Genomic DNA, 17,978 nt, shown 5'->3' with positions numbered 1-17,978 from the left:
CTGACCTCAGCATGTGCTGGTTGGATGCTTGGTCATGGTGAGCTAGGTATGAGCTATCATTTCTGGTTGGAAGCTTGGTCATGGTGACATGAAGATGAGCTAGGGCTGCTGGTGGGATCTATTGGTGAAGTGCATCAACCAATTCAGATTTTATAATGCAAGTGTTGTATGCATTAGTGAAGTGCATCAACCAATTCATCTTTTATAATGCAAGTGTTGTATGCATTAGCCATAATGAATTCAGATTTGTCACTCCCCTCTCCCTATAAATACCACATCCATTCCACATTCAAGACACAACAAATCCTGAGATTCACAACCCCCACAATTCACTCCAACCATCCTCAAACACTCTCAAAATCCCAAACACTCCAACAATCACCAAAACAACTCCAGCAAACCTCTCTTCCATTTCCCTACGAATTTCATCTTCCTTAGCCATCACCACTCACTCAAACTCATCCCAAATCACCTCCATATCCTTCATACATCTTTCTAGAAGTGGGGAAGCTCTTGGAGAAGCATTAGAAGTGGAGAAGCACTTGGAGAAGCCTTGGACACCACAAGAACTTCAGAAAAAGGGTTTTTCTACTCTTATTGTATTCATTATGTTTTCTCATTTCTGTTCAAGTCTCTTTTCCATTATGAGTAGCTAAATCCATAACTAGGTGTTGAGCCTATTCCTAACAACTAAAATGAGTTATTAAAAATAGAAACTTCAATTCTCGCAAGTGCACGAACCATTTATAGTATAGCTTATGAAATACGAGGTCGATCCCACGGAGAATGGTAACTTGGTTGCAAGTTAAACTACTTAGAATGATGGAAAAACTGAAAACAAAGAAACAAACTAACTAACAATTGGCAAGGTCTAGGACAGAATCCTAGCACCACACACGCACTCGAATGGGGGGTTTTTGTTGTTTAAATGAAAACAAGAGAATGAAATGGAAGTGCTGGAAGTAAACAATGGCAGCAATGAACAAGTTGTGAAACAATGATTGAGAAGTGTTAGAGCCTTGGAATCTACCACTAGTCTTCCTATCCAAGTTATGAATGCATAGAAATTGACTCAAGCTTCATTAACAATAGATTATCGCATACAAGCCTATGGTATCTAGGTGCAGGATGCATGATTCTCCTAAGGCATGTAATTGTGCATGGTATCTACACAACACGTGATCTCTAATATGCAACCTAAGCATGGTATCTACTTAGAATAAAGCATATAAGAGTCATTAAGTTCCTTGAGAATATGATAATCACACAAGTCCTAGAACATGGTATCTGTCCTAGTCAACCTATGGTTATTAACCCCTTGAATGATTCTTAGGCCATTCATGTGTTGCTTGTGAAAGGAGAGTAGAATTGGTGAATCTAAACCCCTTCCCAACCTGTGCTAGATGCATAAAATCCTAGTTAGCTACTCCAAGAAAACATACATCAAGCACATAATAAGCTGGAGATTAACAACTTGATAATGAAAGCAAGGAAATCAATTAACTATGAAATCATCCATAACATTGAATATTCATGACTAGGGCTTCATCCTAAGCCCTAACAAAATGGATTAGTTAAACATAATTATGAATACAGAAGATAAGAAATACATAGGTAGAATAAAGAGAATAGAAGAACTAGCTGGTGGCAGCAAGGTAGTTTCCAGGACAGCTCCCAGCTCTCCCTCCTTTGCAGCTAGCTCTCTCTCTCTCTTTGTGGTGAATCTGAATGTGTGTATGGAAGTAATGGATGAAGTGAATTGTATCTGGGATGTGGAATGGAAGTGGTATTTATAGGGAGAAGGAAAGGGGAATTCTGAATTGAATATGACTAATGCATACAACACTTGTATTTAGATAATCAGAATTGGTTGCTGCACTAATAAATCCCACCAGCAGCCATAGGTCATCTTCATGTCAGCATGATCAAGCATCCATCCAGAAACCAATAGCTCATGCCTAGCTCACCATGACCAAGCATCCATCAGCTCATCCTCATGTCAGCATGATGTGTATTTTGATGGGCTCACGGATTGGGTTTGGCTGAATCCAAATATGACTTTAAGATATCCATTTTGAAGTTCAGAATGTCTCTGATCCAACCACACAAGTATTGGCCCAATCCAAGCTCAGATGAAGAAGATAAGTTCGAAATGAACTTCTAACTCAATATCCAGTTTTTGCACGTTTTGCACCATTTTGCTTCAAAAGCAATCTCTTGCTGCCTTCAACCTATAGAACACACAAACATAGGTAAGTGACTTGAAATAAAGAGAAACTAAACAAAATTACTAAGTAACGAAGGCATGCAAATGTGTGAAATTATGAACTTATCAAATACCCCCAAACTTAGACTTTGCTAGTCCTCGAGCAAACAAAATAAAACTACAACTTAGAAAACAGAAAATAAGCAGCTAGCCTTCCAAACAATATCCTCAAAGAATCACCAAAGTATATGGTTCCAAAGAAACACAACAATCACAATCTAAGTTCCACACATGATTCAAGAGTGTGCAAAGCTTACAATGACATCCTTAAGTGTAGTGTGTGAATGCCAAATCAGAACAACACCTGCAACTCAAATAAGTACATGCGCACACACTTAAAGCACAATCAAGAATTTCGAGCCCCATAAGCTCATTATGAAATCAGCTCTCCACAGTAATACCACACATTACCAAGGATCAAAAGGACTTTACAAGGGTTGTAATGAGGCTTAGGGTAGTGGTTGAATGAAAGAGGAGACATGGAGATATAACAACATTTTGAGCACAACTAAAGCATAGGTAAAAGCATGAGAGATTACTGAACTTTGTAACAAGCAAGGAACACATACATGAGCAGATTTTCAACATAATTTCAGCACCTTCAAATGTGTTATTTGGCCTAATTTTGTGGCTCTTTACCCTAGATCACCATGATCTTTCCTTATAACACCCTAGGGCCGTGACTACATTGGTCACACTTCATTACCTCTTTTGATTAGTTAACAATACCCCAAAACTTATTTCTTTTCAACACTTGGGTTACAGCACTAATGACTCACTTTTGCTCCAAAAACCTTGCAATCTTTATGACTCTCCTTTAAAGATAGCTTTAATTGCTCAAAGAATAGGTAAAGATAAGAAACAGAGATTTATTATGGTAGGAATGGTTTACACAAAGAAAGGCTTAACGTAGGCACAATTGGGTTGACTAGGGATGAATACATGTAGAGGGATGGTTAGAAAGGCTCAAACGATTTAAACATGGCCTAAATCACTTCCTAAGCATTGTATGGCAACAGAATGTCTCAAGAGATATTCAAATAAGTTCTAGAGCATGAAACCAAGATCATGAAATAAGCAGAATTGCATAACATCTCCAAGTAGCAAGAAATTGGACTAACTTGGCAAAGTGCTCAATAAGTGCAAGGATGGCATGCAAGACAAAGTTCACTCAGAATCACACATAGGCCTTAAACAATGACTATCAATTTCTGAAAAAACCATATTAGTATTAAATCCAAGTCTTATCATAGGTGTTTGGAAGGATAACGAAACAACACACAAAATTCTGCGTTATTAGACACTAGACACACTTAAAAATTTTAAAATTTGACAATAAAACAACATAACTGAATCCTTCCCCCCAAACTTAAATGAAACATTGTCCTCAATGTTTAGAGTATAAGAACAAGCAATGCCTCATAAATGAAAGGAAAGAAGATAAGGAAAAGACATAACCAAATGTTAGAGTTCAGAAAACAACTCCCCTTTGAAGCGATTAGGACGCAAGCAAGCTCCTTGCACGTTCTATCTTCTCCTCATCACCTTGGGTTGCCTCCCAAGAAGCGCTAAGTTTTATGTCTTCAGCCGGACGTCCAAACTTTGGTGAGCTTCAAGAGAGTGGTGGAGGCTCCTTGAGTGCTTGAGACTCAATATTGGCATCAAAGTTGGCATCAAAGTAAGGTTTCAACCGATGTCCGTTCACCTTGAAGGTGCTGCCATCCTTAATATTTTGAATCTCCACTGCGCCATGATCAAACACATTAGTAATAACAAAAGGGCCAATCCACCGAGAACGAAGCTTACCTGGGAAGAGCTTAAGGCGTGAATTGAATAAGAGAACCTTCTGCCCTTCCTCAAACGTCTTCCTAAGAATCTTCTTGTCATGATACTGCTTTGTTTTCTCCTTATAAAGCTTAGCGTTCTCATACGCCTCATGTCGCAACTCCTCCAACTCATTGAGTTGAAGCCTCCTCTTTTCACCAGCAGCTTTCATGTCAAAATTGAATGCCTTGATCGCCCAATAAGCCCTGTGCTCAAGCTCCACTGGTAAGTGACAAGGTTTACCAAAAACAAGTCTATATGGAGACATACCTATGGGGGTCTTATAAGCTGTCCTATAAGCCCACAATGCATCCTCCAAACGCATGTACCAATCCTTCCTTGTGGTGTTCACTGTCTTCTCAAGTATGTGCTTAATCTCCCTATTGCTTATCTCAACCTGCCCACTAGTTTGAGGATGGTAGGGTGTTGCCACCTTATGCTTGATTCCATACTTCTTCAAGAGTGCTGCAAAAGCTTGGTTAACAAAATGGGAGCCACCATCACTAATGATTGCTCTTGGTGTGCCAAACCTTGTAAAAATATTTCCTCTGAGAAAACTGATCACAATCTTAGCATCATTAGTTCTAGTGGCAATGGCTTCCACCCATTTGGAAACATAATCGACAGCAACTAATATATATTCAAATCCATAAGAAGTAGGAAAAGGGCCCATGAAATCAATTCCCCAAACATCAAATATATCAATGACTAAGATATTAGTGAGAGGCATCTGATTTCTAGCATGCAAATTACCCATCCGTTGGCATCTATCACATGAAGCACAAAATGTATAAGCATCCTTAAAAAGGGTAGGCCAAAAGAAACCTGATTGTAGCACTTTGTTGGCAGTCTTCTTTGCTCCAAAATGGCCTCCGCATGCATGGGAGTGACAAAACTCTAGAATGCTCTTAAAATCACCTTCAGGCACACACCTTCGAATTACTTGGTCCGGACAATGCTTGAATAGGTATGGATCATCCCAAAAGTAGTATCTTGCTTGTTTCCTAAGCTTGTCACGTTGGAATGTAGATAACCCTGTAGGGAGTTCGTTAGTGCATAAGTAGTTAACAATATCAGCAAACCAAGGCAATGGATTAAGAGAATTCAAAGCACAAATAGAGAAGAGTTGCTCATCAGGGAAGCTTTCACGCAATGGCAGTGAATCCTCCTCTTCATTAGATACATGCACCAATCTACTCAAGTGATCAGCCACCACATTCTCACTTCCTTTCTTATCTTTTATCTCCAAGTCAAACTCTTGCAACAAGAGGATCCATCTAATGAGGCGTGGCTTGGCATCCTTTTTAGCTAACAAGTATTTCAATGCTGCATGATCAGTGTAAACAATGACCTTGTTAGTAATCAAATAAGATCTGAACTTCTCTAAAGCAAATATGACAGCTAATAACTCCTTCTCTGTGGTGGAATAGTTGAGTTGGGCATCGTTGAGGGTTCTACTAGCATAGTAGATGGCATGTGGCTTCTTATCAACTCGCTGCCCCAAAACAGCTCCAACAGCATAATCTGAGGCGTCACACATCAGTTCAAAAGGCAAGCTCCAATCCGATGGCATAATGATTGGGGCAGTTGTGAGCATCATTTTCAAAGCATTGAAAGCATTCTCACAGTTTTGATCAAACACAAAATCCATGTCCTTGGCAAGGAGATTGCACAAAGGCCTTGCAATCTTAGAAAAATCTTTAATGAAACGCCTATAGAAACCTGCATGGCCAAGGAAAGAACGTACTTCTTTGACAGAAGTAGGTGAGGGCATAGAAGCAATCAAATCAATCTTAGCTTTATCTACCTCAATTCCATTACTAGAGATGACATGACCAAGAACTATGCCTTGGTTAACCATAAAATGACATTTTTCCCAATTAAGCACAAGGTTATTTTGTTCACATCTAGCCAACACCTTAGATAAGTTATGCAAACATTGATCAAAAGAATCACCAAAGACAGAGAAGTCATCCATGAATACCTCAATAAACCTTTCTACCATGTCGGAGAAAATGCTCATCATGCACCTTTGGAAAGTGGCTGGGGCATTGCAAAGACCAAAGGGCATCCTCCTATAAGCAAAAGTACCAAAGGGACATGTGAAGGTTGTCTTCTCTTGATCTTCTGGGGCTATGGCGATTTGGTTGTAACCTGAATATCCATCAAGGAAGCAATAGTGGCTATGGCCAGCCAATCTCTCAAGCATTTGATCAATAAATGGAAGAGGGAAGTGATCCTTGCTTGTTGCTGTGTTGAGCTTCCTATAATCAATGCAAACTCTCCAGCCCGTGGTCATCCGTGTTGGTACAAGCTCGTTTGCTTCATTCTTCACCACTGTGATACCTGATTTCTTGGGGACAACTTGTATTGGGCTCACCCATTTACTGTCAGAAATAGGGTAAATAATACCAACATCTAAAAGCTTCATTACTTCTTTCCTTACCACCTCCTTCATGTTTGGATTGAGACGTCTTTGGGCATCCCTCTTAGGCACTGCATTGTCCTCCAATAGTATCCTATGCATGCACGATGTTGGGCTTATGCCTTTGATATCTGCAATGCTCCATCCAATCGCAGTTTTGTGCTCTTTTAGAACCCTCAAAAGCTTCTTCTCATCATTTGGTTCGAGGTGTGAGGCAATGATAACAGGTAGAGTCTCACTCTCACCTAAATAAGCATATTTAAGGTGTGTTGGCAATTGCTTTAATTCCAACTCCGGTGCCTGCACAATAGAAGGTAAAACCTTATTAGTAGGTGCGGGTAAAGATTCAAATTGGTTTGCATACCTCTTTCCCACTTCTATGTAGCTATCCATGCTGCAAACAAGCTCAAGAAGTAAAGGAGAGATCACAGCCTCTAATCTGTCCACTTCTTCTTTCCTTATGCTTTGTGTGATGCATGCTTCAATAGGCTCCAAATAACTCATTGGCAGTGCTTCTTTCACCATATTATCAATTGCATCAAGCTGGAAAACTTCATGCTCATCACTTGGAAACTTGGAGGCTTCAAACACTTTGAATGCTATTGTCTCATCAAACACGTTCATAGTCAATGTACCCTTCTTCACATCAATAATTGCACCGGCAGTTGCCATGAATGGACGACCAAGAATGAGTGGTAACTGATTGTCATGAATTGGTGCTTCTTCCATTTCCAACACCAAGAAATCAGCTGGCAAAATCAGCTCTTCTACTTTCACCAAAACATCTTCTAGAATGCCCCTAGGGTACCTGATAGTTCTATCTGCCAATTGAATGCTCACAGATGTGGCTTGCAACTCACCAAGGTTAAGTTTCTCATAAACATGATATGGCATAAGGTTAATGGATGCACCAAGATCAAGCAAAGCTTTTTGAAACTTAAAATCACCAACTATACAAGGTATAGAAAATGAACCTGGATCCTTTAGCTTTGGAGGTAGCTTTCTTTGTAAGACTGCACTAACCTCTTCACTTAATGCAACCTGTTCATGCTCTTTGAATCTCCTCTTGTTAGTGCATAGATCCTTCAAAAATTTTGCATATTTTGGAATCTGAGCAATGGCATTGAGCAATGGGATGTTGATTTGCACTTTCTTGAATATTTCCATTATCTCATCCAAGCCTTGATCTTTCTTTGACTTTGATAACCTGCTGGGAAAGGGTGCAATAGGCCTAAAAGCATTAGATGAAATTGGAACTTGATTAGCATTAGATGATACCTTAGGGCCTGTGCTCTTTCCAAGAGAATTGAGGGGCTGTTTGGTGGAACCTGTGGGCTGCCCTTGTGGTGGCTGAATGATCTCCACGTTTTCTCCATCTTCTTGCTCTTCATTGGCATCTCCAACCTTATTATCAACTTGTTTACCACTTCTCAAGATGTGCACTGCTTTAACTTGCTCATGATGCCTTGGATTCACCTCCGTTTGGCTTGGAAAAGTTCCGGATGCTCTATTGCTCATGGAGGATGCAATCTGCCCAACTTGCACTTCTAGTTTGTTCACTGCATTTTGAAGATTCTGATTGGTTTGCATCTGTTGCCCCATGAACTTCTTGAACATGTCTTGCAATTCTCCCATTTGATCACCCCTTTGCTCTTGTACTTGTTGGGGAGCTTGCTGGAATTGCCTTTGTTGTATTTGAAATCCTGGGGGAGGTCCTTGAGATTGTTGCACATTTGAATTATTGCTCCACCTGAAATTAGGATGATTTCTCCACCCCGGATTGTATGTGTTTGAGTAAGGATCATTCTGAGGATTCCTTCCTTGAAGGGCATTTGCTTGCTCTAGCATGTGCTTTGCAAAAGATTGGTCTTGAACTTCCTCTTTGCTTCCTAGAGGGCCAGTCACTGCCTGTTGAAGCAAAGAACACATAACATCAAGTTTTGCATTAATCTCATTATTAGTACTTACCTCAGAGACCACAGCTTTCATAGGAGCTCCTCTTCCTTTATTGTAGCTCCATTGTTGAGAGTTGGTACTCAAAGATTCAAAGAGAGTAAAAGCCTCATCTGCTGTTTTGTTCATCAGTCCTTCTCCACTTGTTGCATCTACCATCATCCTTTCGGAATCAAGCAAACCTTCATAGAAAGATTGCATTTGCATCCAACTCTCTATATTGTGGTGTGGGCAAGAACTCATCATCTCCTTGTACCTCTCCCAGCATTCATGAAAAGCTTCTCCTTCTCTTTGTGTGAAACCAAGAATTTCCTTTCTAATCTTGTTAGTCTTTTGAGCTGGAAAGAATTTCTGCAAAAACTTATTAGAAAGCTCATCCCAAGTACGAATTGAAGCATTAGGCAAAGAGTATAACCATGACTTAGCCTTATCTTTTAAACTGAATGGGAATAGCCTCATCTTAATCTGCTCATCATCAAGTCCTTGAATTTTGATTGTAGCACATATTTCAAAGAATTGCTTAACATGCATGTAAGGATCCTCAGTGGTATTACCATAATAAGTTGGAAGAAGATGAATCATACCACTTCTAAGCTCAAACCTGTCAATTGTGAGTTGAGGATAGACGATGCACGAAGGTTGATCAGTGACTTTGGGGATGGAAAATTCACGCAGGGGTTTCCTAGGTTGGACAACAAGCGCACCACCTCCTTCATCATTATTGTTGTTGTTTGGAATCTCTGCCATCTTGCTTGAACCTTCAGATTCGTAGCTCTCAGATTCAGCACTTAAAGAACTATAATTCCTCCTCAAACCAACACGTACAGCAAAAGTTCCTGGTGAAATTGGCTCAGAATCAGATTCGGACATATATGCACACAGAAGAAACCAATTAGTGCCTTCAAATGGAGATAACAACTAAAAAGAAAAACAGAATACAGAAATAAAAACCAACGAAAACAAAAACAAAAACACTCAAAGTAATCTAACTATAGCACCATCGTTACCGGTTCCCCGGCAACGGCGCCAAAAACTTGTTGAGCCTATTCCTAACAACTAAAATGAGTTATTAAAAATAGAAACTTCAATTCTCGCAAGTGCACGAACCATTTATAGTATAGCTTATGAAATACGAGGTCGATCCCACGGAGAATGGTAACTTGGTTGCAAGTTAAACTACTTAGAATGATGGAAAAACTGAAAACAAAGAAACAAACTAACTAACAATTGGCAAGGTCTAGGACAGAATCCTAGCACCACACACGCACTCGAATGGGGGGTTTTTGTTGTTTAAATGAAAACAAGAGAATGAAATGGAAGTGCTGGAAGTAAACAATGGCAGCAATGAACAAGTTGTGAAACAATGATTGAGAAGTGTTAGAGCCTTGGAATCTACCACTAGTCTTCCTATCCAAGTTATGAATGCATAGAAATTGACTCAAGCTTCATTAACAATAGATTATCGCATACAAGCCTATGGTATCTAGGTGCAGGATGCATGATTCTCCTAAGGCATGTAATTGTGCATGGTATCTACACAACACGTGATCTCTAATATGCAACCTAAGCATGGTATCTACTTAGAATAAAGCATATAAGAGTCATTAAGTTCCTTGAGAATATGATAATCACACAAGTCCTAGAACATGGTATCTGTCCTAGTCAACCTATGGTTATTAACCCCTTGAATGATTCTTAGGCCATTCATGTGTTGCTTGTGAAAGGAGAGTAGAATTGGTGAATCTAAACCCCTTCCCAACCTGTGCTAGATGCATAAAATCCTAGTTAGCTACTCCAAGAAAACATACATCAAGCACATAATAAGCTGGAGATTAACAACTTGATAATGAAAGCAAGGAAATCAATTAACTATGAAATCATCCATAACATTGAATATTCATGACTAGGGCTTCATCCTAAGCCCTAACAAAATGGATTAGTTAAACATAATTATGAATACAGAAGATAAGAAATACATAGGTAGAATAAAGAGAATAGAAGAACTAGCTGGTGGCAGCAAGGTAGTTTCCAGGACAGCTCCCAGCTCTCCCTCCTTTGCAGCTAGCTCTCTCTCTCTCTTTGTGGTGAATCTGAATGTGTGTATGGAAGTAATGGATGAAGTGAATTGTATCTGGGATGTGGAATGGAAGTGGTATTTATAGGGAGAAGGAAAGGGGAATTCTGAATTGAATATGACTAATGCATACAACACTTGTATTTAGATAATCAGAATTGGTTGCTGCACTAATAAATCCCACCAGCAGCCATAGGTCATCTTCATGTCAGCATGATCAAGCATCCATCCAGAAACCAATAGCTCATGCCTAGCTCACCATGACCAAGCATCCATCAGCTCATCCTCATGTCAGCATGATGTGTATTTTGATGGGCTCACGGATTGGGTTTGGCTGAATCCAAATATGACTTTAAGATATCCATTTTGAAGTTCAGAATGTCTCTGATCCAACCACACAAGTATTGGCCCAATCCAAGCTCAGATGAAGAAGATAAGTCCGAAATGAACTTCTAACTCAATATCCAGTTTTTGCACGTTTTGCACCATTTTGCTTCAAAAGCAATCTCTTGCTGCCTTCAACCTATAGAACACACAAACATAGGTAAGTGACTTGAAATAAAGAGAAACTAAACAAAATTACTAAGTAACGAAGGCATGCAAATGTGTGAAATTATGAACTTATCACTAGGGCTTCGATGTAACCTAACATGAATATTCTGGGTTTATAAGTTTGGAGTTTCAAGTTTGATTCATGATTCATGTTCTTATTCATTATGCTTATAAGTTAACATGCTTGTTTGAATGATTGATCACCATTAGAACTTGTTTGTTAACTATCTTGGTTTGAATTAAGAGTATACACCATGCTTTAATTCGAATTGAACTATGAATAGGAAGAGTATGTATGGACATTCGACAACACCAACCACTCCAATTAGGAACGAATTGCCGTTGAACTTGAATTGTCCAATTTGGAACACCTATTGATTTCGGATCGAGTCCAAAACTTGGGCATCATCATATTATGGTAGGAGGAGTAATTTGGTTAGTTTTGAGTGAAATCCAATCGCTAGAAGTATGGAATACACCAACCACTCCAATTAGGAACGAACTGCCGTTGAACTTGAATTGTCCAATTTCTCACATCTATTGATTTCGGATCGAGCCCCAAACTTGGGCAACATCATAATAGGGTGGGAGGAGTCATTTGGTGAGTTTTGTGTGAAATCCAATCGCTAGAAGTATGGAATACACCAACCACTCCAATTAGGAACGAACTGCCGTTGAACTTGAATTGTCCAATTTGGAACACCTATTGATTTCGGATCGAGCCCAAAACTTGGGCAACATCATAATATGGTGGGAGGAGTCATTTGGTGAGTTTTGAGTGAAATCCAATCGCTAGAAGTATGGAATACACCAACCACTCCAATTAGGAACGAACTGCCGTTGAACTTGAATTTTCCAATTTCTCACACCTATTGATTTCGGATCGAGCCCACAACTCTGGCAAGATCATAATATGGTGAGTGAAATCCAATCGCTAGAAGTATGGAATACACCAAGGACTCCGATTAGTAACGAACTGCCGTTGAACTTGAATTGTCCAATTTCTCACACCTATTGATTTCGGATCGAGTCCCAAACTTGGGCAACATCATAATATGGTGGGAGGAGTCATTTGGTGAGTTTTGAGTGAAATCCAATCGCTAGAAGTATGGAATACACCAACCACTCCAATTAGGAACGAACTGCCGTTGAACTTGAATTGTCCAATTTCTCACATCTATTGATTTCGGATCGAGCCCCAAACTTGGGCAACATCATAATATGGTGGGAGGAGTCATTTGGTGAGTTTTGAGTGAAATCCAATCGCTAGAAGTATGGAATACACCAACCACTCCAATTAGGAACGAACTGCCGTTGAACTTGAATTGTCCAATTTCTCACACCAAATGATTTCGGATCGAGCCCAAAACTTGGGCAACATCTTAATATGGTTGGAGGAGTCATTTGGTGAGTTTTGAGTGAAATCCAATCGCTAGAAGTATGGAATACACCAACCACTACAATTAGGAACGAACTGCCGTTGAACTTGAATTGTCCAATTTGGAACACCTATTGATTTCGGATCGAGCCCAACACTTGGGCAACATCACAACATGGTGGGAGGAGTCATTTGGTGAGTTTTGAGTGAAATCCAATCGCTAGAAGTATGGAATACACCAACCACTCCAATTAGGAACGAACTGCCGTTGAACTTGAACTGTCCAATTTCTCACACCTATTGATTCCGGATCGAGCCCAAAACTTGGGCAACATCATAATATGGTGGGAGGAGTCATTTGGTAAGTTTTGAGTGAAATCCAATCGTTAGAAGTATGGAATACACCAACCACTCCAATTAGGAACGAACTTTCGTTGAAATTGAATTGACCAATTTCTCACACCTATTGATTTCGGATCGAGCCCCAAACTTGGGCAACATCATAATATGGTGGGAGGAATCATTTGGTGAGTTTTGAGTGAAATCCAATCGCTAGAAGTATGGAATACACCAACCACTCCAATTAGCAACGAACTGCCGTTGAACTTGAATTGTCCAATTTGTAACACCTATTGATTTCGGATCGAGCCCAAAACTTGGGCAACATCATAATATGGTGGGAGGAGTCATTTGGTGAGTTTTGAGTGAAACCCAAACGCTAGAAGTATGGAATACACCAACCACTCCAATTAGGAACGAACTGCCGTTGAAATTGAATTGTCCAATTTGGAACACCTATTGATTTCGGATCGAGCCCAAAACTTGGGCAACATCATAACACGGTGGGAGGAGTCATTTGGTGAGTTTTGAGTGAAATCCAATCGCTAGAAGTATGGAATACACCAACCACTCCAATTAGGAACGAACTTCCGTTGAACTTGAATTGTCCAATTTGGAACACCTATTGATTTCGGATCGAGCCCAAAACTTGGGCAACATCATAATATGGTTGGAGGAGTCATTTGGTGAGTTTTGAGTGAAATCCAATCGCTAGAAGTATGGAATACACCAACCACTCCAGTTAGGAAAGAACTGCCGTTATACTTGAATTTTCCAATTTGGAACACCTATTGATTTCGGATCGAGCCCAAAACTTGGGCAACATCATAATATGGTGGGAGTCATTTGGTGAGTTTTGAGTGAAATCCAATCGCTAGAAGTGTGGAATACACCAACCACTCCAATTAGGAACGAACTGCCGTTCAACTTGAATTGTCCAATTTCTCACACCTATTGATTTCGGATCGAGCCCAAAACTTGGGCAACATCATAATGTGGTGGGAGGCGTCATTTGGTGAGTTTTGAGTGAAATCCAATCGCTAGAAGTATGGAATACACCAACCACTCCAATTAGGAACGAACTGCCGTTGAACTTGAATTGTCCAATTTCTCACACCTATTGATTTCGGATCGAGGCCAAAACTTTGGCAACATCATAATATGGTGGGAGGAGTCAATTGGTGAGTTTTGAGTGAAATCCAATCGCTTGAAGTATGGAATACACCAACCACACCAATTAGGAACGAACTGCCGTTGAAATTGAATTGTCCAATTTCTCACACAAATTGATTTCTGATCGAGCCCAAAACTTGGGCAACATCATAATACGGTGGGAGGAGTCATTTGGTGAGTTTTGAGTGAAATCCAATCGCTAGAAGTATGGAATACACCATCCACTCCAATTAGGAACGAACTGCCGTTGAACTTGAATTGTCCAATTTGGAACACCTATTGATTTCGGATCGAGCCCAAAACTTGGGCAACATCATAATATGGTGGGAGGAGTCATTTGGTGAGTTTTGAGTGAAATCCAAACGCTAGAAGTATGGAATACACCAACCATTCCAATTAGGAACGAACAGCCGTTGAACTTGAATTGTCCAATTTGGAAAACCTATTGATTTCGGATCGAGCCCAAAACTTGGGCAACATCATAATATGGTGGGAGGAGTCATTTGGTGAGTTTTGAGTGAAATCCAATCGCTAGAAGCATGGAATACACCAACCACTCCAATTAGGAACGAACTGCCGTTGAACTTGAATTGTCCAATTTGGAACACCTATTGATTTCGGATCGAGCCCAAAAGTTGGGCAACATCATAATATGGTGGGAGGACTCATTTGGTTCGTTTTGAGTGAAATCCAATCGCTAGAAGTATGGAATACACCAACCCCTCCAATTAGGAACGAATTGCCGTTGAACTTGAATTGTCCAATTTGGAACACCTATTGATATCGGATCGAGCCCAAAACTTGGGCAACATCGTAATATGGTGGGAGGAGTCATTTGGTGAGTTTTGAGTGAAATCCAATCGCTAGAAGTATGGAATACACCAACCACTCCAATAAGGAACGAACTGCCGTTGAACTTGAAATGTCCAATTTCTCACACCTATTGATTTCGGATCGAGCTCAAAACTTGGGCAACATCATAATATGGTGGGAGGAGTCATTTGGTGCGTTTTGAGTGAAATCCAATTGCTAGAAGTATGGAATACACCAACCACTCCAATTTGGAACGAACTGCCGTTGAACTTGAAATGTCCAATTTCTCACACCTATTGATTTCGGATCGAGCCCAAAACTTGGGCAACATCATAATATGGTGGGAGGATTCATTTGGTGAGTTTTGAGTGAAATCCAATCGCTAGAAGTATGGAATACGCCATCCACTCCAATTAGGAACGACATGCCGTTGAAATTGAATTGACCAATTTCTCACACCTATTGATTTCGGATCGATCCAAAACTTGGGCAACATCATAATATGGTGGGAGGAGTCATTTGGTGAGTTTTGAGTGAAATCGAATCGCTAGTAGTATGGAATACACCAACCACTCCAATTAGGTACGACATGCCGTTGAAATTGAATTGACCAATTTCTCACACCTATTGATTTCGGATCGATCCCAAAACTTGGGCAACATCATAATATGGTGGGAGGAGTCATTTGGTGAGTTTTGAGTGAAATCCAATCGCTAGAAGTATGGAATACACCAACCACTCCAATTAGGAACGAACGGCCGTTGAACTTGAATTGTCCAATTTCTCACACCCATTGATTTCGGATCGAGCCCAAAACTTGGGCAACATCATAATATGGTGGGAGGAGTCATTTGGTGTGTTTTGAGTGAAATCCAATCGCTAGAAGTATGGCATACACCTACCAGTCCAATTAGGAACGAACGGCCATTGAAGTTGAATTGTCCAATTTGGAACACCTACTGATTTCGGATCGAGCCCAAAACTTGGGCAACATCATAATATGGTGGGAGGATTTATTTGGTGAGTTTTGAGTGAAATCCAATCTCTAGAAGTATGGAATACACCAACCACTCCAATTAGGAACGACATGCCGTTGAAATTGAATTGACCAATTTTTCACACCTATTGATTTCGGATCGATGCAAAACTTGGGCAACATCATAATATGGTGGGAGGAGTCATTTGGTGAGTTTTGAGTGAAATCCAATCGCTAGAAGTATGGAATACACCAACCACTCCAATTAGGAACGAACTGCCGTTGAACTTGAATTGTCCAATTTCTCATACCCATTGATTTCGGATCGAGCCCAAAACTTGGGCAACATCATAATATGGTGGGAGGAGTCGTTTGGTGCGTTTTGAGTGAAATCCAATCGCTTGAAGTATGGCATACACCTAACACTCCAATTAGGAACGAACTGCCATTGAAGTTGAATTGTCCAATTTGGAACACCTATTGATTTCGGATTGAGCCCAAAACTTGGCCAACATCATAATGTGGTGGGAGGAGTCATTTGGTGAGTTTTGAGTGAAATCCAATCGCTAGAAGTATGGAATACACCAACCACTCCAATTAGGAACGAACTGCCGTTGAACTTGAATTGTCCAATTTCTCACACCTATTGATTTCGGATCGAGCCCAAAACTTGGGCAACATCATAATACGGTGGGAGGATTCATTTGGTGAGTTTTGAGTGAAATCCAATCGCTAGAAGTATGGAATACAACACTACTCCAATTAGGAACGACATGCCGTAGAAATTGAATTGACCAATTTCTCACACCTATTGATTTCGGATCGATCCCAAAACTTGGGCAACATCATAATATGGTGGGAGGAGTGATTTGGTGAGTTTTGAGTGAAATCCAAACGCTAGAAGTACGGAATACACCAACCACTCCAATTAGGAACGAACTGCCGTTGAACTTGAATTGTCCAATTTGGAACACCTATTGATTTCGGATCGAGCCCAAAACTTGGGCAACATCATAATATGGTGGGAGGAGTCATTTGGTGAGTTTTGAGTAAAATCCAATCGCTAGAAGTATGGAATACACCAACCACTCCAATTAGGAACGAACTGCCGTTGAACTTGAATTGTCCAATTTGAAACACCTATTGATTTCGGATCGAGCCCAAACCTTGGGCAACATCATAATATGGTGGGAGGAGTCATTTGGTGAGTTTTGAGTGAAATCCAATCGCTAGAAGTATGGAATACACCAACCACTCCAATTAGGAACGAACTGCCGTTGAACTTGAATTGTCCAATTTCTCACACCTATTGATTTCGGATCGAGCCCAAAACTTGGGCAACATCATAATATGGTGGGAGGAGTAATTTGGTGAGTTTTGAGTGAAATCCAATCGCTAGAACTATGGAATACACCAACCACTCCAATTAGGAACGAACTGCCGTTCAACTTGAATTGTCCAATTTCTCACACCGATTGATTTCGGATCGAGCCCAAAACTTGGGCAACATCATAATACCGTGGGAGGATTCATTTGGTGAGTTTTGAGTTAAATCCAATTGCTAGAAGTGTGGAATACACCAACCACTCCAATTAGGAACAAACTGCCTTTGAACTTGAATTCTCCAATTTCTCACACCTATTGATTTCGGATCGAACCCAAAACTTGGGCAACACCATAATATGGTGGGCGGAGTCATTTGGGGAGTTTTGAGTGAAATTCAATCGCTAGAAGTGTGGAATACACCAACCACTCCAATTAGGAACGAACTGCCGTTGAACTTGAACTGTCCAATTTCTCACACCTACTGATTTCGGATCGAGCCCAAAACTTGGGCAACATCATAATACCGTGGGAGGATTCATTTGGTGTGTTTTGAGTGAAATCCAATCGCTAGAAGTGTGCAATACACCAACCACTCCAATTAGGAACAAACTGCCGTTGAACTTGAATTCTCGAATTTCTCACACCTATTGATTTCGGATCGAGCCCAAAACTTGGGCAACATCATAATATGGTGGGAGGAGTCATTTGGGGAGTTTTGAGTGAAATCCAATCGTTAGAAGTGTGGAATACACCAACAACTCTAATTAGGAACGAACTGCCGTTGAACTTGAATTGTCCAATTTCTCACACCTATTGATTTCGGATCGTGCCCAAAACTTGGGCAACATCATAATATGGTGGGAGGAGTCATTTGGTGAG

General features: G+C 40.3%; 1 non-coding gene across 1 annotated transcript; it reads left to right on the top strand.

Moving 5' to 3' along the window:
- The first annotated feature begins 8,685 nt into the window (after positions 1-8,685).
- Positions 8,686-8,792, top strand: LOC148297671 (small nucleolar RNA R71). The gene has a single exon (XR_015833289.1). It is a non-coding gene; the product is annotated as a small nucleolar RNA R71 (small nucleolar RNA).
- Positions 8,793-17,978: the final 9,186 nt, after the last annotated feature.

Source organism: Prunus avium, chromosome 1 (assembly GCF_965620075.1).
Source record: "Prunus avium chromosome 1, drPruAviu1.hap1.1, whole genome shotgun sequence".
NCBI lineage: Eukaryota > Viridiplantae > Streptophyta > Magnoliopsida > Rosales > Rosaceae > Prunus > Prunus avium.
Note: the sequence above shows the minus strand (reverse complement) of the source record. Positions and strands in the feature narration are given on the sequence as shown.